Source organism: Gadus chalcogrammus, chromosome 16 (assembly GCF_026213295.1).
Source record: "Gadus chalcogrammus isolate NIFS_2021 chromosome 16, NIFS_Gcha_1.0, whole genome shotgun sequence".
NCBI classification, from domain to species: domain Eukaryota; kingdom Metazoa; phylum Chordata; class Actinopteri; order Gadiformes; family Gadidae; genus Gadus; species Gadus chalcogrammus.
In genome coordinates, this window is record NC_079427.1 from 23,893,107 (window position 1) to 23,918,848 (window position 25,742).

Consider the following 25,742-nt stretch of genomic DNA (forward strand, 5'->3'; position numbering starts at 1 on the left):
TTTATTCATGAAATCAAGATCTGGTCTTCAAATCTTTTTTCCAAATATAGGTCGTATTACAATGGGGTTTGTGTTTATATTCGGACCAATACGGTACAGCGGACGCTCGCATGACGTTAAGCATTTCCTGGTGCATAATGTGACGCTTCAGAACCTAAAATCCCGTTTCTCCCCGTTGATACGACAACACATAACCGGCGTTTTCAGAAATCTCCACTTTGGTTTTTAGAAATGATCGTTTTCTGTGATAAGACAGGGCCTCGGACAGGGGGTGTTGCAGCACCCCCAAAACCCCTACTTCCCGCGGTACTGGGTGCAATTTACAGCTGAATGTAGTGCCATGTTGTTAAACGAAAACCTACGCTAGCCTGGCTCGCTCTCGCGCATCTCTGTTCGCGCTCGTGCATGATTGCGCGTCCAGGTACTTGGAATGGGTGGAGTCAGAGTCAGCGTTGAAGGAGAGGGGGTAGGACCATTTGAGTTGTGTATTTTCAAAATCTGCTGGCGTTTCGCAAATCGCGTACCCAACCTTTAAGTACAAAGTGTGGCCGATTAGTTTTTAAGTGAATAATAACTACATTAAATACAAAAGTAAAAACACAAATTAAATCTGTTTCCGTTCAAATGTTCATTGCGTCAGGGAAGAGATCTGCGATGTCAGATTTACATATGCAATGGCAAAGGCCTGAAATACAAATTTTATTGCATAATTAGTGGCTGGATGAATAGGTGAGACTATACGCCATTAAAGGCCACATATATTTCATCGCTACGTACTTTCTGCCAGCACAAGATCTCCTACTTGACCAAATTATTCACAGCAGTGGGTAGCAAACGCGCCATGTTTTTCTTGGCTCATTTAATTTAGATTTGGACAAGAAAATGTGACAGTGTGGCCAATCACATTGTTGCATAAATCTCTTTGCTATGTGGCGCAAGTTATCGCTTGATGTAGGCCTAGTCGATAGGGTTGAGGGTAAGGTTTAAAAGCTATTTTATAAAGTTTATGTTTGAGACAGATGAAGGCAATTCCTAACTAGCTCAACTAAAAAGACCATTGGTGATTCGTGTTTTTCATATGCAATATCTTAATGATCTTCCGCTATCATTTCAAATTCTTTATTTATTTTTCGTTTAAATATGTAAACGTCTATACAAGTAACCTAAAATACATATGAATGTAGATAGTTTATATTAATGTCAAGATTCCTGTCTAATTGGGTGCTGACTACTTAATAGTACTAACTCATTGAGGTATTATTGGTAGTTTGGTCTGAAAACGTAAATGTATGTCTTGAAACATAACACGTGTGGTTTTGAGGGACCTGGAAATTTGACCATTAGGTTGTTTTGCTGGTTCATCAGGTTGCTCTCAAACACATCTGTAGTGTGACCGTTGAACAGTAAACAACTTCAGACCCTAACCCTTTGCTTTCTATGGACCACATTTCCCCCTCCCCAGCCCTGCTGCTTACAATAATAACCACTGCTCGCAATACTCAGGCCAAGTTTGGACCATTTTGATTCATCACCAGCCTCAAGGTCCTTGATCTGAAACCATCCATCAAACCTCATGTCATCTTTTCCAGTCGTCCCCCCCCCCCCCCCCCCCACCCCCAAATCCCCTGAATGTCCTGGTTTTGTGTTTTACACAAAGAATAACTATTGTGACCTATCTGTCTTATTTCCATTGATGGCAAAAAAGACAAGAACGGTTGAATTAGGCCTACATTTGATTGTCGTTCTCAAAAAGATGAAAAACGGCATGTAACGGCTCAGCAGAAATCTTCCTCACCATTAAGTTAACCAATCATTCTTCTTCATGAAAACAACTGAGTTAAGTAAAGCCAGGCAGTGAAAGTAATTGGATTCTAAAGTGTAAATGCTAAAAAACGCTTTCATTTCCTGAATGATTTTGATCCCAATCAGCAAGATAAACAGAATTACCATGTTGTAAGGCACATTGGATTATATATTTTTTTATTACTCACTCAAAAAGTACCCCGAGATGGCTACCACTGACAGAGAATATCTCTTCCTGAACAAAGACAAACACAGCAGAAATCATAACGGCCGACAAGATGTCTTCTCCTCACTTTTCTCCTTCCAGTTAGTCGTTGAACCGGCTTCGAGTCGTACATACGTTTTTCTTATTTGTCAATGCTCTTTTTTCCTGTCTGCGGAAGGCAAATCCTAACTAGGTCAATTGAAAAGACCAATGGTGATTAGCATTTTTATGTGCGAAATCTAAATGTTAATGTGCAGAACAATCCTTCAGGGTGGCAGCTGCCTCCATTGATAAATAACAGCCACTACACTTAGGGCCCTATCTTGCATCCAGAGCAATTTACTTTCTACACCGACGCATGTATCTTTGCTAGTTTGCAACCTGCGCAAAGCCGATTTCCCCCCGCAGCAAACCTGCGCCACTAAACTTGCGCCCTGAGAGGCGCGTCGGTGAAAAGCAGAGGCGTGTTCCGGCGCAAATGATACATGGTGCTATCTTACAGATCGATAAAGCAGTTGCGCAACTGACCGACAATTACCTGGTCTAAGTGCACTAGCGGATAGTGCAGTTGGTGTTGCTATTTTGATGTAGGCCTACCATGGCAGGTCGGAACTGCAACATGCTTACACACCAGTAGGCTATACACATTACATACATGCAAACAATTTGCCTATTTAAAATATTATGATGATGATGTGGATTGTGCAAACATTTTTCTTCCATAGGGGCTGCATGAATGAACACTTTAGTAGGCCATGCGTTAAAGTAATAATAATAACAATAATAAACTCAAACAAAGTAGGCTACATCCAAGCCTTCCAAAACAAAATCTTGTTTTACGGTAAATGATAACGTTGGTTAAATTATTTGGGAAAGAACAGCTGATACAGCGGTAATAAGTTGTATTTAAATCAATGCATCTGCAAACACCATATAGAAAACACACAGACATCGTGTGCAAGTCCATAACTTTTAGGATTTATGAGAATTTGATCGTGAGAAAACAGGCGCGCGTGTGTTTAAACACATGCAAACTAAACACGTAACGCATAATACAGTCCATGGCAATGCTCATTAACGGGGTAACACATGCATATTAGAAACATAAGTCGATAACGATAATGTATACAATACTGGTAAGAAACTATGTGTGTTAATGTATTGCCGCATATCATTAAATAGACCAACAGTTGCGGCCACATGCAGGATCGCATATCATAGGCTATGTGTTTTAAGTTTTCTTTGCCGAAATTTACATGACGACTCAGTAGCCTATTTCGGAAGATGGCGAAGAAAACGTTATTCCATGTGTGAATTAGACTATATTATTTGGCCACAAACTGAGCCATTTGAAGTTTGAAATTCATGTGGTCATGAGGCATCTCTCTGATCGGAGACTGCAAATGCGCAGTCAAAGTATCAACTTGTCAGGTTCAAATGCGCTCATGGCTCTTAAAGGGGATGAGAGATGGCACTTTCATTGGTTTATTGCACGCTACGCCCAAACCACACCTACGGGTAATTAGGCTACTTCAGGGCAACCTTTTTTAGATTTGCGTCGGGCGCTATGGTCATTTATCCGCCGGTATAATAGGAACAGCGGCAGAGACCGGACGAGGTTTACCAACGTGGCCACGTGCCTCAACATGCCTTTAATGGGGTTAAAGCTTTGTAAAATTGGAGCGGATTTCTGCCACAACACCCATTCAAATTGGCTTCCTTAGCTCCAGCCGGAACCATCTAAATACGAATCTCTGATTAGCAAAAATAAAAGAAAAAAAGAGCCACTCTTTAATTAATATGCAGCAATGAATTCCTTATTATTACATCTCTAGTCCTCATTGGAAGGGGGAAGGGGGTGAGGAAAAGAGGGATGGTGGTTTTAATGGCTTTAAGAAGGCCATCTCTCTCTTTTTCTCCCTCTCCGAAATACAAATGCATAAATCATACACGCAGGATAATTAGTGCAGTGAGACAGGGCGACAGTCGTAAATGGTTTTCGTGGCTGGATGGGGGGAGGTGCTGCACAGGGATTAACAAACGGAGGGGCGGAGAGGGGTTTGTGAAATTTAAGAGAAAGCATCAGCTAGAGATGAGCGGAAAATACACTACACCGCACAGTAGATATCAGAGGCTGCGGGCAACTAGAAGGGCACTGGTTCATTATCCACTAATGGAGACCATCAACATCCCAGGCAGGGGTGGACAGAGGTGAGGAGGAAGAGAGAGGTGAAGTCTGAGTGGGGCGTCTGCACTGCAGAGAGCCCGATACAGAGACAGAGAAAATACACAAAGAACAATTCTGGCATTGAAGAAAATACAGAGAGAGAGAGAGAGAGAGAGAGAGAGAGAGAGAGAGAGAGAGAGAGAGAGAGAGAGAGAGAGAGAGAGAGAGATACAGAGAGAAAGAGAGAAAGAGAGATACAGAGAGATACGGAGAGAAAGAGAGATACAGAGAGATACGGAGAGAAAGAGAGACACAAAGAGACGGGGAAAGATTGAGAGGGAGAGAGGGATAGAGACACATGGAGAGGGAGAGAGAACAAGAAATATGAAAGTGAGTTTGTTTTGCCTGGAAGAAATATCATATTGCTTGTAGTGGAAGAAAATAAAGAATCAAGGAAAGTTGGGCATTCTGGATAAGAGATATTTCGGAAATTGGAGATAGTTGAAAGTGAGCGAAAAATACCAATTGTCGGGTCAGTGAAAATGAAGGCAGGGAAAATAAACTCTCCAAGGATAAGGAGACCGGCCTTTATGATAGCAATATTTTGAACTGAATCCTTTAACTGAAATGTCACCATGCATAGATTTGCCTTCCATGCATGCAGTAGCTTTAAAAAACTCGCAAGCCTGTCAACCGGCAGTCTAGCTCCTCGCTGACAAACAGCGTTCTACCGTGATGCGCGGCAGTCCTGGTTTCTTTATGCCTGTATGTATAGTCGGAGATGGCATAACGTCACCCTAGCAGGGAGAATATGGATGGCAAAGCGTCTGTGAGTGGAGCCTAGTTAATTTATCCCTCCTAGTGCCTGCCCCCCATCCCGATGTAGTTGTTTCATCGCCCGCAGAACAAGCTCTGAACCACTAATTTTATTTTATTTACTCTGACGCCTCAGTGGACGCAAACACACACACTCTCCCTCAACGGCTCTGATCCCCAACACCTGTCAGCTAACCAATGTTAGACCACTGTACACACAGGCACATACACAGGTACAATTATCTAACACACACAACATGATCTCAGACACACAAACTCACACACACACACACACACACACACACACACACACACACACACACACACACACACACACACACACACACACACACACACACACACGCGCGCACACACACACACACACACACACACACACACACACACACACACACACACACACACACACACACACACACACATACGTTTTGATCGTCACAGCACTTGTCCTTTCACTGCTGTTAGACTGCAGTTCACTCTCTCACACACACACACACACACACACAATCACGTACGTACGGACGCACACACACATGAAGACACTTGGAATGGGCGAGACAAGAGTGAGGTGCTCCACGAAATGGCAGAATATCAAACTGAGCAAACTCTCTCGTTCATTCTCTCCACCCACGCAGCCAGACAGAGCCAACACACACACACTGACCCACATCACTCAGCAGTTAGTCAACGATACAGATATTACCAGCCACTCTACACCCACACTCCCTCACATACCACCCTGAGTAGACAGGCTCTCTCCAGCCCCCCTCCACACACACACATACAAACACACACCAGGGTAGTGTCAGACAGGCACTGCTGCCACCATGGACCCATGAAGAGCTCTTTATTCACCCACTCAATGTGAAACCGCCACTACAGCGTGCACACACACGGGCGTGCGTGTGTGCATGCATACATGCACAATATAGACACACACAGGCAAATGGGCATACATGTGCACTCATCCAACAGAATAACACACACACACATGCAGTAGGCGTATTCACACAAACACGCACGCGCACACCCAACCAATACAACAGAAACATAAGCAAACAAAGAGAGGAGCTGCCAACGCGTCCGACCGAAGCGAGGGGGTAGGACCCGGTGTACGGGCGCAGAGCTGCATGTGCAATGGCTCACGCAGGACACTTCCCAAATGTAAACCGAGATCTTAAGTGTTTGTGTTCGTCTGTGAGAGTGTGAAACCAGAGATGAAATCAAGGAGCTGGATTTCCTGTCTGCGCGTGACAGGCTGTTGGGTTGGGTTCCATTGAGAACAACATGCCAGGTGTGAATCAGCTGGTGTGTGTGTGTGTGAGGGCAGGTCCGGACCCCCTGTCACTAAATGGATGACCGCCCCACTTTCGTATGCCCACACATGTAAACAAAGACAACTCGGGCATACCCACACGTGCACACAGCACACAGAACGCACACACACACACACACACACACACACACACACACACACCCACACACACACACACACACACACACACACACACACACACACACACACACACACACACACACACACACACACACACGCATACACACACACACACACACACACATACACACACACACACACACAATGATGCTGCGGCTAATGAGGTCAGGTCTTTCTGTTAAAAGACCACTGCCTTTTGGGTTTTAGGGTTTTTTAACAGCTGTGCACCACCACAGCTTATATAAACAAAGGTGAGTGCGCGCACACAAACACACACACACACACACACACACACACACACACACACACACACACACACACACACACACACACACACACACACACACACACACACACACACACACACACACACACACACACAAACAGACACACAGAAAATATAGCTCCAACATACATACACACTCTCACTACTTCCACCAGTGATGTGATTGCTACCCTCATATTTATCTGCAGCCCGTGGAAACACATGGCATCTACTATACTAAGTAAAGCTCTCCAATGTGCACCCATACACACAGGGACGACCACATGCACAGACATGCCGTAGACAGAGAGAGGGAGGGAGTACTAATGAGGTCAGGCCTAATGGCTTGGTGCTCCTTCTAGAGTATTTGCACTCCAGAGGGAAGCATGCACCTGCAGGCCATTTTGGCTTCCCAGTGTAAATGCTCCCCTCATTCCTCCTCCCAGACACAAAAGCACACACTTTTTTTGCTCATCTCCGTTTGCCTGTGCTCAACCACACTTCCAATCCCTGGTGTGTTTCATCCACACCCAATGCCTACGTTCACCTCTCTCTCTCTCTCTCTCTCTCTCTCTCTCTCTCTCTCTCTCTCTCTCTCTCTCTCTCTCTCTCTCTCTCTCTCTCTCTCTCTCTCTCTCTCTCTCTCACCAGATAGCTCTAGTCATAGTAGTGGCAATACTTTCATGTAACATAGATTGGAGCTGTGTGTGGAATTCTGATCCCCAACACTCGCGGGAACACATGTTCACACACACACACACCCACACAAACCCTTGCCCAGAGGGGTCTCCCATCTCATGAGGGATGCTCTCCCAATGCGCTGCCAACTTAACCCTGTCAGCAAGATGGCTGTGCATGCGCACGGGTCATTATTGCAACGGACTTACTGTAGCTTCAGGTCTCAGAACCTGTCATAGGTCACGTTTCACCAACACCTAACAGTTATATCACACCTCCCTATAGATGGCGGGGAGGCTGGAGGTGATTTGGACGCAGTCCCTTTCATCATAGCCCCCCGACCCCTTGTCGCCAGCCATCACCCGTCTGCAGGCCAAAACACACCAGACTAATTGACCACATTTGTGCTCAGCTTCCACCCCGAAAAGGGATTTCTTGGGGAGTATTATTCTCTTTCTGCCTCCTGACCCCTCCCTGTATACCTAACTGGAACACTCCCCTGTGAGATATCACCTTCCTGAAACCCACCCCCACACCTCCTTCAATCCCCTCTCCCACGCGCTGGCTTCACTCGCGCAGAATATAAATCAGGCCTTTAGCTAGCTCCCCCACAGCTACAGCAGCATTGCTTATAAGGCATAATAGCCCAGGCCCAACCCCTGCTGTCTGATCCCTTTGGTTCCACACCATTCTTTCTTTCTTCTCTTTTTGTCATTTGAAAGTCAGTCTCCATCACTGCCATCACACCTTAAATATATCTCGATATTACAATATATCGTATCCTTCAAAATCCAAGTATCAAACGGCAAAGCAAAATACTGATATAGTTTGGGTTGTATTTTTTTCTAAATGTACAAAATGCTTAAAACATGTTACCGTATGCATCACATGAATATATGTTTGAATGTTTTGCAATAGTCTTTGTTGTAGTAATTCCAGTACTTGGAGAAGACAACAAACAAAAAAAACTTCAAACTTACTCGTTGATCACTCTCCTTTATTGACGCACCAGCAGATCCATTATGTAAGGCACAGTTTGAAAATAAATATGCCTAATCAAATGAAAGGTTTTAATGGTGCATTCATAGTGGAGTAACAGTTTTAATTAGCTCTCCCAATTAGCCTCCTTTTACAAAAGCAGCATGCTGCTTATCCCAAACTGCACTGTGCTTCCACAGTTCTCAGACCTGCGCCCTTGCTACCGGTGACTCAGTATCAAGCTTTCACTGATTGCTCCAGACTTTCTGAACTTTATGCAACATTGTTGGGAATTTAACCGCAAAAAACACATGCGCTGCTTGGATGTCTACTTCGATTTATCATTCATCTTTGAGTGTATTTTAGAAGAGTAAAAGAGGTGTATTTGTTTTAATTTGGATCATATTTATTAATATGTCATTGTTTTGAGCTTTTCTAACCACATGTGCCAGTCTAAGATAGGCTGAAACTGTCCCTTGATTTGCCATTTGAAAAGAAAGGTTATAATAGTCTGAAGAGCTGTTCTTGGGACAGCTTTGTATTTATTTAGAGAGACAAATTTTGTGTTTATGCCGAAAGGCAAGTCTAACTGGAACAATATGATTACGGCCAAGACGAATAAACATGTTAGCAAATTTCATTTAGGTAAATTAGATGCTTTGTTTGCTTCGTCTGCATGCTATTTCCCAATTATTACACACATTCTCTCCCTTATTTTTTTTTCTAGTCCAATTTTTATGGTTTCTTTTCATGATTACTCCTGTAAAAATACTAAGGCAAGGCTGTTGGCTAAAGTACATTCATAAAAGTTTCATTCATCTTCAAAGCCAAATTAAATCCTAAGGTCCTAGAAATGCGCTATAGAAGATTGATTTATAATTAGTATTATTAAATCCACAGCATTGAACTCACACCCGGTCAAATGTAACGTCAGCTGCACGATCTAACGCCCTTCATCAACAGCAGAAACACAGCGCAGTAACTTTCTAAACTGTTATCACTGCCATTTAGCCAGTGGAGAAATAAAGATGGATGCTATGTTTAAACACACCAGGCTCCTCAGACACTAGTTCAATGAGGCGGACAGAGAGCGGAGGTTGTCGCAACTACCCGAGAATTCCCCCCCAGCGCGCGTTTCGCCTCCTAATCCTGTCGAGCCCTGTCCAACGTCGTTCCGTGGGACTCCCACTGAGATAATGGTCAGGGAAACGGCGTGTGGCGAGGAGCTGAGGGAGACAGGGTTTTGGACTGAGTGAGAGTAGGTATTACCGTATACATTGATCACACACAAAATATCAAATGTAGCCCTGCCTGCTACCATGGCAGCTTTTGTTGCCCTCAGCTGTAATTTTTCTATATTTTTTCAAGAAATATGGCGACGACAGCGTGCTGAAAGGCATTGATGGAACTTATATTTTCCTCTGCGTTGCCTCCTTCCACATCTTTCTGTGATTTGCAGCTAGATCCATTCTCCGTTCTTTCTTCCTGCCTTCATCTCACAATTTGGTATTCCAAGGCGACATTAACAGGTGACATCTGACCAGGAAGAAAAGGATTGAATGGCAAGTATCTCCATTTAAAAAGGTTCCCTTTCAAGCTTCGGCATATCCATTAGCTGACATTTTTCCTCACCCTTCAGAAACTCTTGTCTCCAGTTTAATTTCTGAGGCGTAAACAAGATTGCAATGAGAGTGGACAGCCCTCAAGCATATATATGCACAGAGGATCGGATGAAATGATGGACCAATTTAATCACAGAGGGCAATATCATTATCTTGACACAAAGACAATTAAACAAAACAGGGTAATTTTGGGCAGGCGACGGAGAAGCAAACAAAATTAAGCAACCGTTTAAAGAGTAAGGGGCTAAAATGAACAAAGAGACAAAACAGAAACACCTTAGAAAGAGGGAGAGAGAGAAAGAGAGAGAGAGAGAGAGAGAGAGAGAGAGAGAGAGAGAGAGAGAGAGAGAGAGAGAGGGAGACGTTTGTATTCTTTAATTGCTTATCTCTACAATGGTTCATTGTTTACATGCATTGATTTCCTTTGGCAATATTGCGACATTGTTTGTAAAGGGCAATCCTCAAGAGAGTATGAGAGAGAGAGCGGGAGAGAGAATGAGGTGGGGAGAGAGAACGGGGTAGGGAGAGAATAAGAGTCCATGTTTTCTTGTGGCGGTCAGGATCGAAAGGTATGCGCTCCGTGGCCACTTCATGCGGTACAAAGGTATTGGTTACCAATGCCTATTTGCCTCCAGCACATCCTGAATACTTTGTGGCATTGATCGGACAAGATTCTGCAAATATTCACCAGAGATTTGGGTTAATGCTGACTCGATTGCAGACACATCGACAGCCTTTCCTGCGTATCTCTTGCCCCACTTTCATGCCGCCAACCCCCTCTCATCCCATAGGACCCTTGGCAGATCTGTAGAAATGTAGGCAATGCCCCCATTCCTCTTGCCCCCCAGCTATCTGTAATCACTTCTGTAGGTAAGATGGTGGTCTTAGCTACTCGGGAGTGGATTGTGTTGTGGCCCATCCTCATTAGTTCATATAATGTATACCGAATCTACTGTACATTAATACCATCTCCCAACATGTACGATAGCGTAGAACCAGACCCTTTCTCATGGATATTCCTTAGCCCCCCGGCACAATTAGGATATTCCCTTGATGAGGGACAGCCTTTTCAGACCAGGACGGGCACGGCCTGCCATCATTACCTATAGACGGTTTATTTCTTGTGAATTGTATGCATGGCCAGTAGCTGACAACACGCAATATATGTATAAATATATATTGTTGATTTTGTTAATAATAACGTGTGTAGTAATAATTATACTATTGTAGAGGCATTGAGACTATATTATTCACAATTGATCATAAATTCCTTGCATGATTAGTTTTGGCACATATATCGACATGACTGGTAGCTGTTTGCTTTTGTTTGAGCAGTTTGCAACACATTCTTCTACCCTTGCGTATTGAGGGAGGGATGGGGGACGTTTCGAGGGATGAATTGCCACTACCTCAGTTTATTGGGGTCCAATTAGATATAGGAGCCCGTTCACCACACACCTCTGTCTCCCAGGATGGTAAACGAGGAGGTCCAGGGCTTTAGTGTGAGCGGTTAAGGCGTATAAATGTCTACGGCTCTTTTCTGGATATTAAGGTAAAAGCAAGAGAGCAGCCAGCTAGCTGTCGGGGCGGCCTCCCCACCCCACCCCAGTGTTATAAGCCCTCCTCCCTGAACCCCGGCCAAACAGCCCACCCCCGAAGGTGATCCCCACCCGCGGAGGGCCACTTCCCTCCCTGCTAGGCCTCGTTAATAATACGATGGCTGCTCATAAAGAGGTCTGCAGGGAGGCCAGTGAATAGCAGTTTTATGAGAGGGGCGTCCATCTTATCTCCCTAATAGGATTCCCTGCTCCTCATTAAAGGCTATAGGGGCTCTGGTTTCTTCTGGTGTTCTTTACCTTTTAATTCATCTCTTTAAGTTTTTCTCAAGTTGCTCGTTCCATACCTGGCTTTTTCGTCAACCATATTTTTTCGCCATAACCCCCATGGTTCTTCATGCATGGATTGCGTAGGTTCGGGGAGGTGTGTGGGAGTTGGATAGTACTGCTGTGCACTTCTGTACGGGCTCTGTAGCTGCGGCCCCTCAATCCAATTTAATGACCCTTTAGTGGTCCCCTTATTTCTATTTTACTTGCTGCCACTTCTCTCTCACTCTCGCTCTCTCTCTCTCACTCTCTCTGTCTTTGTCAGTAATGTGTCAACGCAGAAGGGAACCGTTGTATTCAGGAGGACTAAAGTGTTAGTCGATGGGCGCCAGAGAGCATCCACCAGCAGACATCGCACTCAGTCAGTTATTTACCTTTTGAAATTCATATCTTTACTCCCATTTTACATCATACAATTTCAATCATTTAGTTAAACATTTGAAATTTGTAAAACGTAAAAAACAGAAAACTATACGGTAAATACAATGAAAGAGATTATCATGCATTTACACATTGGATAAAGATTTAGCATTGACTCACAGCTACGTTTGTATATATATAAATATAACACATATCTACCGTACTTTGCGTCTCTATGATTGATCATAGATCAGGCTGGAATGGTAATTTGTGTTTGAGGAATATGTTGTTTTGTGTTCATACGCGGTCTCTTGTCCTCCCTTGACATACAGTATGGGTTACACTGCCAATAATCCCATTCACACTTCCTCTCCCCCCACCACACACACCCTTTTCTCACCTATTTTTGTTCTCACATGCAAAGACACATTCACAGATGTGTTCTGTCACTATCCATCTCCTGTTCGCCTCTGCTTTAACACTTGCACACACACACACACACACACACACACACACACACACACACACACACACACACACACACACACACACACACACGCACACACCTGTATTAATAAATGTGGCAAACACACAGGTGACTGCCTAATCCTTACACACCTCTGCATGCAACGCCCTTTTAAGTCACATACAGCCTGGTAATTATTCCTAAGGTTGCTACATACATATAGAAACACAAAGAGACCGAGACCAATATCCTCCCAATGATGATACACATGATATGAATTCCCCCCCACACACACACGCACATGTAATGACAAAGACTACAGTAATAAATTCATCGTTTGAAACACCCTGTTCTCTCTCTCTCAAGTGTCACACTGTGCTGCTGGGAGCATTTTTTACTTTTCACCGTCACTCACACATTTTAGCATCACCTCTGTCTCGTTTCTTCACACAGGAACAATCCCAATCCAATGGCACTGACAAAGGTGTTATTTCTGTGACATCTCCTTGATGGAATTATTTCAGTAGATGTGTCTCACCAAATGTCTCAGCAAGCTTAGGTATTGCAATGTTCCAACCAACCAGTACCACTGCCTCACCCTTAATTCACTCCTTCACACCCAAGGTACACACACAAGGTAACCATGTTGAAATGTTTAATGTAATGCCCTGTTTACACCTACCCGATAGTGGGCCCCGATGGTGCACGATGGCTAAATCAGCAGCTATCGTTATAACATCGGCAAATAGCGTGGTTGCATTGGGAAACACTGTTACTCTTCCGGGGAACATCGTTAGACAACGGGAAGAAAAGCTCAATGATCGGGTAACATCGGGCAACATCGGCAAAGAACGAGCATGTTTGTTAATTTTGGGTCTATCGGGGTAGAATCGGTTACCAGGTGTTGCTATGGGCTAATCGGCTATATTCGTTAATCTTCCGCGCTTTATCGTGTTTTATCGTCTTTATATCGGCAACCTCAACACATGAAAGACCCCCGAGAGACACCCGATGTCTCTAGGGAAGACATACGGAATAGCACGTTTATTACACGAATGCACACGAATTACACCCGATAGAGTCACGCTATTTATTTTTTACCCGAATTAGACCCGATGTAAGCCAATGTAACCCGACACATACAGATTGCAGGCCGAATTATACCAATAGTCTCACGACAAATAACGATTGTGACCAGATTGTGTTAAGGAAGACCCTCAATCTGTCACTTGGGTATAAATAGGGGGTGATGGATGGATGTCCTACTTTTATAATTAAAGGGGTACTTCGCCCATTTAGAACCGGTGTTCTATTATTATAAAATCGCTATTGTAATATAAATAAATATATAAATAAATATCAGTCTAAACCAGTCTCCCCTTGGCCTTCTCCCGAAATGACGCCAAATGACGTCAAATGATGCCAAACGCACTTCGGGTGTCTTCCCTGGCATAAATCGTTACGTTATCGTTATAACATCGGGTATGTGTAAATGCTACCCAGATAAATTGACCCGATCATACATTTTTAGCCCGATGTCACCCCAATCACTCCGACTTCCACATCGGTGGTCCATCGGCCATTAGCGGCCATTAGCGGGATGGTGTAAACGGGGCATAAGACTACTCATATGAATTCATGTATGGAGTGATGTGTCGGGTGAAATGCAATAACTCATTCAAAAGATACTTATTTACTTAACTAATGCAAGCATTGCATTACAACTAGTGTTTGTGTGTGAATCCAAATACCAAACTAGAGGTTGGTAAGACATGTGCTGATTTGAATGCACTGGTATGCAATGTGTTGAAGGCTGTGACTGAACGACTATATTGAAGCATTAGATCAGCTGTGACTGAACGACTATATTGAAGCATTAGATCAGCTGTGATAGCTTTGATTCGTATTGTTTAGAACTAGGAATAAAGCAAGTTCTACTAGCGTCCTGTTCATGTTTTGGGCCTTTGTCGCCGCTTGTTTTAGTATGGGCTGGAGAGTTTGAGACTAGATTTCAGTGACAAAGTAACGTGTTGTCTCGTTTGTCTCCCATGCATCCTCGGTCGGGGAGGAACCACTTTGATGAGAATCCGATATTTATTTATTTGTTTTCAATGAAAATGTTAACTAGACTAAACATTATTACCTTCATGTGAATAACAATTCTATGTTGTTATAGTGTAGAACATAATATTGAGCCTGTCATAGCAGACACACTCATTGAATTCATTAAATCAATTGTAATGCAAATCCTTTAAGAACAGAATTTGTCAGATTCAGGTCTAAACCCCGTTTGCATAGTGTCTTTCAAATCCTTTCTATTCGTTGAGATGAGATGCGAAGACCATCCCATATCTTTTACCAGAGTGGGCTACAAAACAAACTATTCTATTTTAAATTGGACACCTCAGTAATCACATGTACTCGGGGACACAGGTGTAAATCGGAGAAAGTAATCTTGCACCGTTCTTTCACTTTGTTAATAACACACTCCGTGCAACCTTACCCCTTCCATTACCTTTGTCTGTTCAGGCGGAAGTTTTTTCTTATTCTTTCCACCCCCTTCCTTTACATCTAATTTTGAAAAAACAGCAAAGAATTGTTTTAGTCCTTGTAGTGAGTTCTCTTCATCACAGTGGCACTCAGGCATACAACAATTACAACAAAAGCTTTTTTCTTTAAGGCCATCCATTAGGCCAATAGAAGTCAAATAACCGAGGCATAGCCAGCTAGTTTGCAACGACGTTGCACTTTTTCTCCTCAGGCCCGATTTAGTGATAACGCAACACAGGTAACACAACTATAAGTGTCAAAACAGTTTAGGCGGAGGGGGGGGTTTGGATCATTGGCTTTGGCCACCTGGTGGTCGACCCTTTGGTGTGTGAAACAAACGAAGCCAGGGAGCCATGGATCCTCAGCAACCCAATCCCACTCACACTCTCTTCTTTAGACAAAGTCAATGTGTCCACGACGTCCATATCGTGATGGATAAATCATAGCATGTGCCGTTTCTTTCTTCTTGACTTAAACGTCGGCTATAATTATGGGTTTGAAACGGGCAATCTGCATGCTAAATAGGATAGTACAGGTAGCTAAATTGGCAAATTAAAAAGCAGAATGAGAATAAGTATAATAGCTATAATTTTCATCTGCCAATTCAGATTCAGACGAGATTACCTAACAATCTGCAAAGCTGCACATTGTTTTCCTCGTAAACTCTGCGCTTGTGAGTCATCTGCAACAAAATCCTTGATCCGCGAGTTAGTGATTTATTGTCAGATCCTGCAATTGGATCCTTCGGTGTGAGATCTACACACAACTGATGAGCTCTATTTCAGGTGAAATAGTGTATGTGTGATGGCCCCCAGACGAGCAAGGCCCTGTTCATATGCCCAGCATTAAAATGCAGCTCTCGTGAATGAGTCAGACAGCAGACAGGTGTGAGTGCCTGAAACATGCATTAAAATCAAATCTTCAAAAAACACATTTGGAAGTACTCAAGGACGCACATTAGCACATTGCCAGTCAAGTGTGAATGTATCCGCTTGCCTGAAAGGCTTCCAATAAAAGTACAGAGGCAATAATGTGAAAATGCGGTTGGCTTATTTGCATGTTGAGCGAGGAGGCAAAGTGTGATTGCAAGTGGCCGGAGAAAGATCTGTTGAGATGCATGTTAATGCAATCTGTCTTAGACGTTATATGGATACAGTGTAGGCTAAGTGGACACGACGCTCTGGACTGAAGATCTTCAGATTTATAAACAAAAAAGATTGTTCATGCTTCATCAGTCCACATGTTTCTGTCAGTCAAAGAGGTGGCCATTTTGACATAGTGGAGTACAAGTTAAGAGGCAAAGAAGGTCAAGCTGGAATACTCTTACACCTGGGACCTCTACCACGATGCATCTAAACTCAAACACTATGGTTCTAATGTATAATAACATATAATAATAACTAAACAATACAGTTCCAGTAACAACGTATGTAGGCAGGGAAAAATGAAAGAAATATCCAAATTACTTAAAGCCCACAGCTCCTATTTAATCCAATGTCCTGGATGAAGCCTTGGACGTCTATTAATCCTCATGTGGAAACCCAAAAATACCTAAATAAGAAAAGTGTCCAAACTCAAGTCCATCTTATTTGATGAATTTTATATACTCGAATGGTTCTCTCATCTGTAGGGTTATCATTGTTTAATGCACAAAACAAATAAAAAATAATTAATGCAACATTAATAGCAAATAGTCAAAAGTCCTCTGTCTGATGTTTGTTTCCTTTGCTTTTAACTTTCAAAGGCCAAAGTTAAGTTTATCTTTTTGTGTGCAACATTGGCATGGCATTCCTCTTCAACAGGGCCCTGATGGCCGTATAAAGTGGACAGCAGAATTGTGATTCCCTAGTGACTTCCACAGCATACATTAAAAAAACACATACAAAGTTATCGATACCAACTACAGGTTTGTTTGTTTATGATGTGTTTGTGGGAGTGGTCTGCGGTGAAAGATGGGTAGAAGTAGAAGAGTTCATTTGAATGATACCTTGTTCTAACACCTGCTGTGGAAGATCTTAGTAAATAATGATTTAAATGCACGCTTTCCCCTTCCGGGACCATAAAGTCCAGGTGTTTTCAAAACAGCCAGCAACTGGCGGGGGACTCTTCCTCGGTGCTGCGAAAGGTTCACAAGCCATGCCTGAGACGATGTTGCATTTCACCCTCGGGAGATAATACAACTATAGTACAAGTTAGAGTCTTTGAGAAACTGAGTAAGAAAGAAGCTAATTTGCTGAAATTTTGGTGTGTCACCAATTTGCGTTAGCAAATCAGGTCGACTTGACATCTTAAACCCTGAATGATCTTTGTGACTGCTAATAATAGGGATGAGCAGGCAAATCACTCTGCAATTGCAACAAACAGATAATTGACTGTTGCATGCATTATTTAGGTTTCATGCATCCGTCGAACTTAATGGGATAAGAAATTGAGAACAGATGGAAGATCAATCATTTAATTTCAGAGGATGGAGCGTTAGAGGCTTGTTGTAGTAAGTCTGCATCGGCCCATTTAGTAGGCTACACGCCACTCAACTTCATAGAACACTCGTTTCCAAGGAAACCATCATGGGAAAGACAAGTACGATCTAGCGGGAGTGAAATTCTGTAGATTAATTTTAAAAAGATAGTATTAACGTAAAGAAGGATATTTTTGCACTTGTTTGTGAGCAACTTGTTAACATCTTACTGTGTTTGCATTTCCAGGCAATAGGCCAAGACATTACAATCCCAAACATTACATTCTAAATCCTTAAGGATCAATCAATACACAGCTCCACCTGATCCTCCCTTTTCAAAACACGCACACAAACACACAAGCATACGCAGGCTGTAGTGGTATGTGGTGGGAAGTGGCCGTGGCTTGCCGTCAGCTGCAGACAGGGGGGCGAGGTGGCCCAATCGGGGAGCAACACGTTGAGCATAATGCGAGGCAGGATATGTAAGCAGATGGTATTCTGTGCTTCCCCACTTACAGTGAGGTCGGCTCCGAGTCCTGTCAGTCGCAGAGCATGCAATCGATTACTGTTTGAACTGTAATTAAATGATATGCATGGAAGAGGTCTGCGGTACTCAATACCCACTCGGACAATTAAAGGCATTATTGAATCAAGCCTGACATCTTCGTCTGAACCTGGTGGATGTGTGGAATATGCAACTGTGGCAGTAACTGGGTCGAAAAGCTTTCAACAGGAAAGGCCAGACGGGACCCCCTTGACCCAAGCGTCACACCGGATCGTGGACATGCAGGAGGGGCTTGTCCTGGCCCAGGGACACCAAGGGCCACAAGCCACATATAACTCTATGTGGGTGTCTTCTGCAAAGATTGCTCAGAAAGAAAATTGGTCATCTTTATAGCCTGAGATTTTCCAAGATGTTCAAACAGAGATCAGGGGTTTTCTGTTTTTACTTACAAATTGTCATGAGATTATTCGCAAGTAAACAAGCTTAACGAGACAGCCTCTTCATTCCCATATTTGAAGAAAAATCGTTGTAGAATGCCATCCTAAACCCTGGGAACCACACTACTAAGGATGGACTGGTTTATCCTTAACACTGGTTTATCACTGTTATTCCCATTCAGTCTGTCTACTCCAAAAGTACCTTTCATCATTACTTATGCAGTGCCTGTTCATAAATATGTCTCATAGATACTCCTTCCTATAGAGTTCAATTAGATAGTTGGATGTCTTTTCACGTGCACTACCACTCTATGCCTTATACTTACGGTGTCACTATATCACAATGACTTCCAACGTATTGTCTGGACTCAGAGTGAGTAGATTTACACATATTCTCAACACATGGTTATATTTCCATCTGGAATTCTGCATGGAAACCTGAATACGCATGTGTCTGAGAGCATTTCTCTGCACAGCACAGTTTACTAATCAGGCCCCAGACCCAGTCGTTCCTGGAGATTTCTGGGCAGCATGCAGAGGAGCGAGCCCCGCCCATCAACCATAGACCCTGCAGAACTTCCATGGGTGCAAATTGCGCTCCCAGGACGACATCGAGCCGTACTTAAAGGTAATTTAGGAGACGGCGGTAACATGTGGCTAGCTGGAGGTGGAGTGGGCCAAACGTCTGCTGCCTTCCTGTTTAGAGATGCTTTAAAGGTCCCATGGCATGCTACTTTATGGGTGCTTTAATATAGATATTAGTGGGCCCCAAACACAGTATTTGAAGATGTTCCCGAAATTCAGCCGTGGTGCAGAATTACAGCCACTATGAGCCAGTCGCACATTGAGCTTTCCCCAAATGTGTTGTTTCAGTGGCTGTAGCTTTAATGTAAATGAGGAGGAGAGAGGCGGGTCAAGGAGGAGGGTGGGGGTGTGGCCCTGAGCAGCTTGCTGCCACGGTACCATGCACTCTGCTTACAGTGGATGTATCGCAATGGCGAGGCGCACACAGCCTTTGGCCGTGTTCTGTAAATATTCTAGAGCACTCCGGTGCTCGGGCGGGAGTCCTGGAGCTCTAAAGCTGTGTGAGCCTCCAGACGATATTATAAATCTCAAACGACTGCGTCGTTCTTCCACGTCCACATCAAGCTGAAGTAGACTGAACCACGACATCGAGGAGAAAGAGATTGTTGACCGCGGTTGTCTCCCACCAGAGCCTCCCTGCCGAAGGACCACCGCCTCGGCAGCGGGCAGCGCCGAGGTGGTGGTCCCTCGGCAGCGGGAAGCGGGGCTCAAGCGGGAGACATTCGCGGGCAACAATCCCTTTCTCCTCCATGTCGTGGTTCATGTACTTCAAGGAGTCAAAGCCAAAGATCCTTTCCCCCAATTCCTTCTCATCCATGGCTGAGATAACCCCCACTACGAGTCTCGTTGTAGAAATACCAGAGACGAGAGTCCGACGTGTTATGCGCCATAACACCAACAGCAGAACGGTTATCCAAATAACAAAGAAGTGTGCAACACTTGCGTTACAGTGTGTGTAATCACACACAAACACACACACACACACACACACACACACACACACACACACACACACACACACACACACACACACACACACACACATACACACATGTGGCGCTTGCAACGTTGTATCTCATTGGCGGGCCAAATTCTCTTGGCTGGCAAGGCAGAGAAAGGGGAGGTGGCATCTCCCCTTATGACGACATACGGGGAAAATTCCAAAACGGCGCGTCTGAGCTTCGTTTTTTCAAAGGCGGAGCAGAATGCCTAATGCCGTTTTATAATCAACGAAATTTCTAGCTATTGGGGGTGCATAGGTAGGCTAGGGGAACTCATATTAATGTTAGAAAACCTCAGAAAGTGAAATTTTCAAGCCATGGTATCTTTAACCACCACTATTAGGCTGCCGGCGGAAGTTCAGGGGACCTACGTGACGGTTAAGCAGGGGCTCGTGGACAGGCTGGGCCTTACTTCGGATGGACACCGCCAATGTACATTCAAGTGGATGCACATTCAAGCGGCTGTATATTTGGTGGTGTGCATCCTTCTGTGAATGTCAGTCGTTAATCCTGCGGCCATCCCAGAAGTTAGGGGAGGGTAACTTACGCACCTCCTGACCTCAAGCTACCCTTTGCCTTGCAGGCCGACGCATTGAACAGGAACCGGGGGCTGTTTTGTCCCAGAAGATTGAGGTCATGGGTGCTGTTCCTCAGCCGCAAGCTGTCAAACGGGAGGGGAGGTACGGTACAGCGGGAGAAAGAGTATCTGGATATCAAGTGGGTGGTCGACACCCTACGTTACTACCCCCTGGGGAGCTCATTTACTCTCTTTTCGGATCACACCTCGCTCCAGCGGCCCCACAGCATGAGGGACATTAAAGCTTGGCGTTGGCTGCAGACAGGGGGCGGGGCGGCTCAGACTGAGGAACAGACTCCGCTGGGGGAGGTGAGCGTCATTAAAAAGCAGGATATGTATGCCGACGGTGTTTGGTGCTGTCTCTCTTACAGCGAGGTCATGTCCGAGTCTTGTTTGTCGCAGAGCGCATTGTGGACTATCGTTTACTATAAGTGTGATTTTCATTACATGCATGAAACGGATTTGTGGTATTCTGCACCCACTTGGACCGTAAATAAATGACTGAACCAAGCCTGATTTATTTGAACCTGGTAGTGGCGCAGAATGTGCTCCATGGTAATTAATACAATTTAACATTTTGGGTAAGAGGGTCGTCCTACTGTTGAAATGCATTGTGGGTTATCCTACCAACTAGTTTCTAAGCCAATAAGAAGTTACACACCCAATAGTGTTGGGGTTTGGTTCTTCTAGGATAGCACTCTAATCACGTTTACATTCCTATTAATCACTGATATTCCAGCTACCATCTTTAGTTCATACCCTGTATAGCTTTAATTGGCAGAATAATTTGTTATAGCGGACAGTTTTACAGTTCATAGTTTGTTCGTAAGTCCTACTGGACGTAAACACTGGTGGTTTGAAGGAGATTGAACTCAGCCACAGTATGTTGATGGTTTGGTACAAATCTATTCAATACCAAGCATTGACTTCTGATTACGCGGACCTGAATCCCCCCTTGGATAGAGAGTTAATAAAGCGTGGCACCGTCCACCTCCAAGTGTGGCAAAGACATAATCAGCTAAAAGAGCAGGAGGAAGATTTTTCTTCCACTAGCCAATCTTTATTCTCCTCATGCATGCAAAGGTAGACCAGGCGCACAAAAACTATTCCAGACTCATCTTTGAAGTTCTAACCAATATCCTCGAAACGTATTTCTTCGCAGCCTGTTGGAACAGTGAAAACACACAGTGCTTGCTCATTAGCTGCTAGCATGGAGGCCTTTTCCCTTCATCGTTACACTCTCATTCCTACCTTTGTGTCGATAGGAGATGGTCTAATAATGAGTCACTTCACAAGCCTTTAAGACCACCTACGATATGCCATTCCAAGAGTGTGTGTGTGTGTGTGTAAAGCAGGATTTGATGGTAGAGAAAGGATGAAGATTTTTCTTTATCCCTTTTTCCAGAACAAAATATGAACATCATCGGGTACTAGTATTAGATATGATAATTCAGTTAATGCAGCAAAAGTTGGAGCACTTTCGTATTTTGAATAACAACAGATTGATGTTTTTGGAGGTTCATTAAAGCCTCCAAAGGGATTGAAGGTAACACAAGCAGTCACTTGAGTTATTAATTAAGGATATTGAAAACAGCAGAAGCTACTTACTGTTTGTAACATGGAACATTGTCATACACATTACTTGCACAGGCGTTCAAAACGGGATAAGTGATGCTATTCCCTGTATTTTGTCGAGAATTCTCTTCATCCTTTATCCAGGGGGAAAGCAGACAAAATCCTGTCTGCTGGGGGAGGACACAACACAATAACTGTCGATCAAAGAAGAACAGCTTTTGTATTTTGCACCGTGTTCAAATTCTTATTCTTTGTGTATTGCTGTCATGGGACAATTAGATTACTTACAAAGATCCAGTTTGGTTCGCTTCACTGCCATGATTGACATGGCGAAAAGCTCTCCGCTTGATGCATATCTAAAAGTTAAGCGCACTTTTCTTTTGGGAGGTGCATGTTCCGTTGTGATGTTCATTGTTTGAAAGAGTGATGGATGGTTGCCCTTGCCACACCATGTTCCCATATTATTTATAGTTTCTTATATATATTTACCTCAGCTACCAAGACCTTAAAGAGCAGGTAAACCGCTGAATTAGCAGGAGAACTTTCGCCCACGAGTTTCAAAACATGGGATCCAAGCAGTCTTGAATGTCATAAATGTTTTTTTGCAAAACTGTAACATTGGGTTCCATAGCAGAAGATGTGTGGTGTGTTGTCAAACGTTGTCAAACCCACGCCGCACTCGCTTTAACTACGGTGAGCACCCGTTTCAAAACAACCAAACAACCACTCAGGAAAAGTGCTTTTAGCTCCAAGCTACAGATTTCTTGTATTATGCAGAGAATTTCCCCTCCAATTTAAAACCTTATTCAATTCAGTCAAAACAACCATTGGAATGTTCAGGAACACTTCATGACACCCAAACAGAACTAACAGAAAGAAAATACTTTTTAATACACAAAGTACATTGACATACCCGGCTATGCCGAGATGGAGGTGGCAACTGGGCTCCTCTCCCTGGCCTTATACCTGCCACCTTCTCAAGCGATCAAGGCAGTGACACAAAACCAATGAACAATTAACAAATTAATGAGTAAACAAGAGTAGGTAAGCACGGAATCAGGGATAGCAAAATGAGGAGGAAGTGTCATTGAGTAAAATACGGTTACTGCAGACTATTTCTGCTGCAATTGTATGAATGTGTGTGGGGGGTTAAATTGAAGGTAAACTAAGTTAAGCTAACCCATGACCCATCATACCCCTAGGTTGGGCTGTTCTGAGCAAAGCTTTAGATCAAGCCAGGACTAAAAGATCCAGGAATTATGATAAACCTAAAGCTGTAGCCGTTATAAAGAACACTTTAGTCATCTATTTAAATGTTATTTGCTGCTTTTACAGTTGACTGATTGTAACGACACATATTTGAAGTAAATATTTGAAACATATTGTTATGATTTCATGTTAGTTGAAAAGTGACAACTACTTGTATTTTTTGTATATGTGTTGTGCTTCTGTATGTGTGTGTGTGTGTGTGTGTGTGTGTGTGTGTGTGTGTGGGGGAGGGTGTTTTTACACACATACACACACACATACACACATGTGTATACGTTGAGTCCACAGGCTTTGTCAGCCTACGTTAAGCACAGGAAGGTTAATACAGTCTCCTCTGACTGCCACTGACGATCAGTGAAGAGAAGGAGTCAACCAACAAAATCCTTATCATGGCTGACGTAGAGACGGCGCAACCGAACAGTACGCCTCAGTAGTCTTTTTTTATTTAAAAAATAAATAAGTAGTCTATTATTTTTTTAAATAAGGCATTTTGCCACATCTTCCATTGATCATTTTTCCCAAAGTAGAGTTTAGAGATTTTTTGCCTCATTGTCTGTTTCGGTAATTTGATATTGATTGTGGTTGTTATTAAATAAATAAATGGGCTGACATTCAAATACCAACTCTGCAATGTTGATGACCACAATGTTTCTCTTCTCCCTCTCTTACTGTTGCATTTTGACATATTTTTTAATTTTCTGGATTGACTATCATATAAATCAGTACTGATTATTTTTCCCTTTACACATTTGTCCTGTATTGTGTTGAAACTGTAGCCTACTACGTGAAGTGCCTTTGCAAATTCGGACTTCACTTATCGGTGAATGTGTGTGCGCAAGTGTGTAGTGTCATCAATAGACTAAGGATTTTGTGCAGGGCAGATCTTTCATGGCTCCGATATCTTTCACCCTTGGCTGTAAACAAGTACACAATCTGTCCCCGTTTATAAATCACTTTCTCTGTGTCCTTCAAAGTGGTGGCGCTATAAATAATACAGAATGAAACCACCTTCCATCAATTTAATATCTTTTTCTAAATTGATATGCAAACTAACTCTAACTTGCATATAACAGCGACATATTTTTTACAATGGACATTATTTTAATTGAGCAAACAAGAGAAATACTGATGAGTAACATTTAAAGCACTGAATCAATATTGAATAAACAACTATTTTTAATTCTATACTAGTACTACGTTTGAAGACACAGGTTGCTGTGTGCGAGTGCAGTAGGGATCAAAATAAATGTTTAGATAAATTCTTATATCAGTATCTATAGTGCTAATAATTAATTCTTTGCATTTATGGAGGCCTTATCAAGGTACCCAGAGTGCTTAACATTATGAGCATGTGTGTCTGTGGGGTGGGGGTTATGACACCTTGTGTGTAGCACTCTCCTGGGAGTGCTAGGGCTGACAGTCACCACACCCTGGCTGTCACAGTGGAGGGGTGAAGAACGATGCTATCCAATAATGAATAATGAATTCCTCCGACACCATAAAAAGTCTGCCATATTACAACAATAGAGCTCCAGCCAACTTCGCTTGCCATATGCATGTCTAGGGATTGTGTATGGATAACTTATGAATAAAGCCAAAAGAAAAACCTATAGCAACTGTAACATTAGTTTAGTAAAATATACATCAATATTCACGACCAATGGTGTGTGGCCAATTGATCGAACTTGAACTCAGGAATAAATAAAGAGGGAAGAATGATCAAATAATAGTGATGGAAGAAGAGAGTCAAAGATGGGAAAAAGAGGAAAAGAGGGGAGGGGGAGACATCGAGGAAAGCGTTGAATAAATCTCCCTGAGATTTATTCAACACAAAAAGGCTAATCAATGATGTCTATCCTCCCATGGAGAACGAACAGGCTTAAGTTACCACTAAGCTTAGACATCTTCAAACACACATGTGATATTTGTTCACACACATATGGAATGTCCTGCATCTCATCCGAAAGGATTGGAAACACACTCACACTGAGTGTGCATCTGCATATAAAACATTCCCTTTGTTCTATGTCGATATGCCTGTACAGACACCAACACACTCGCACAAGAA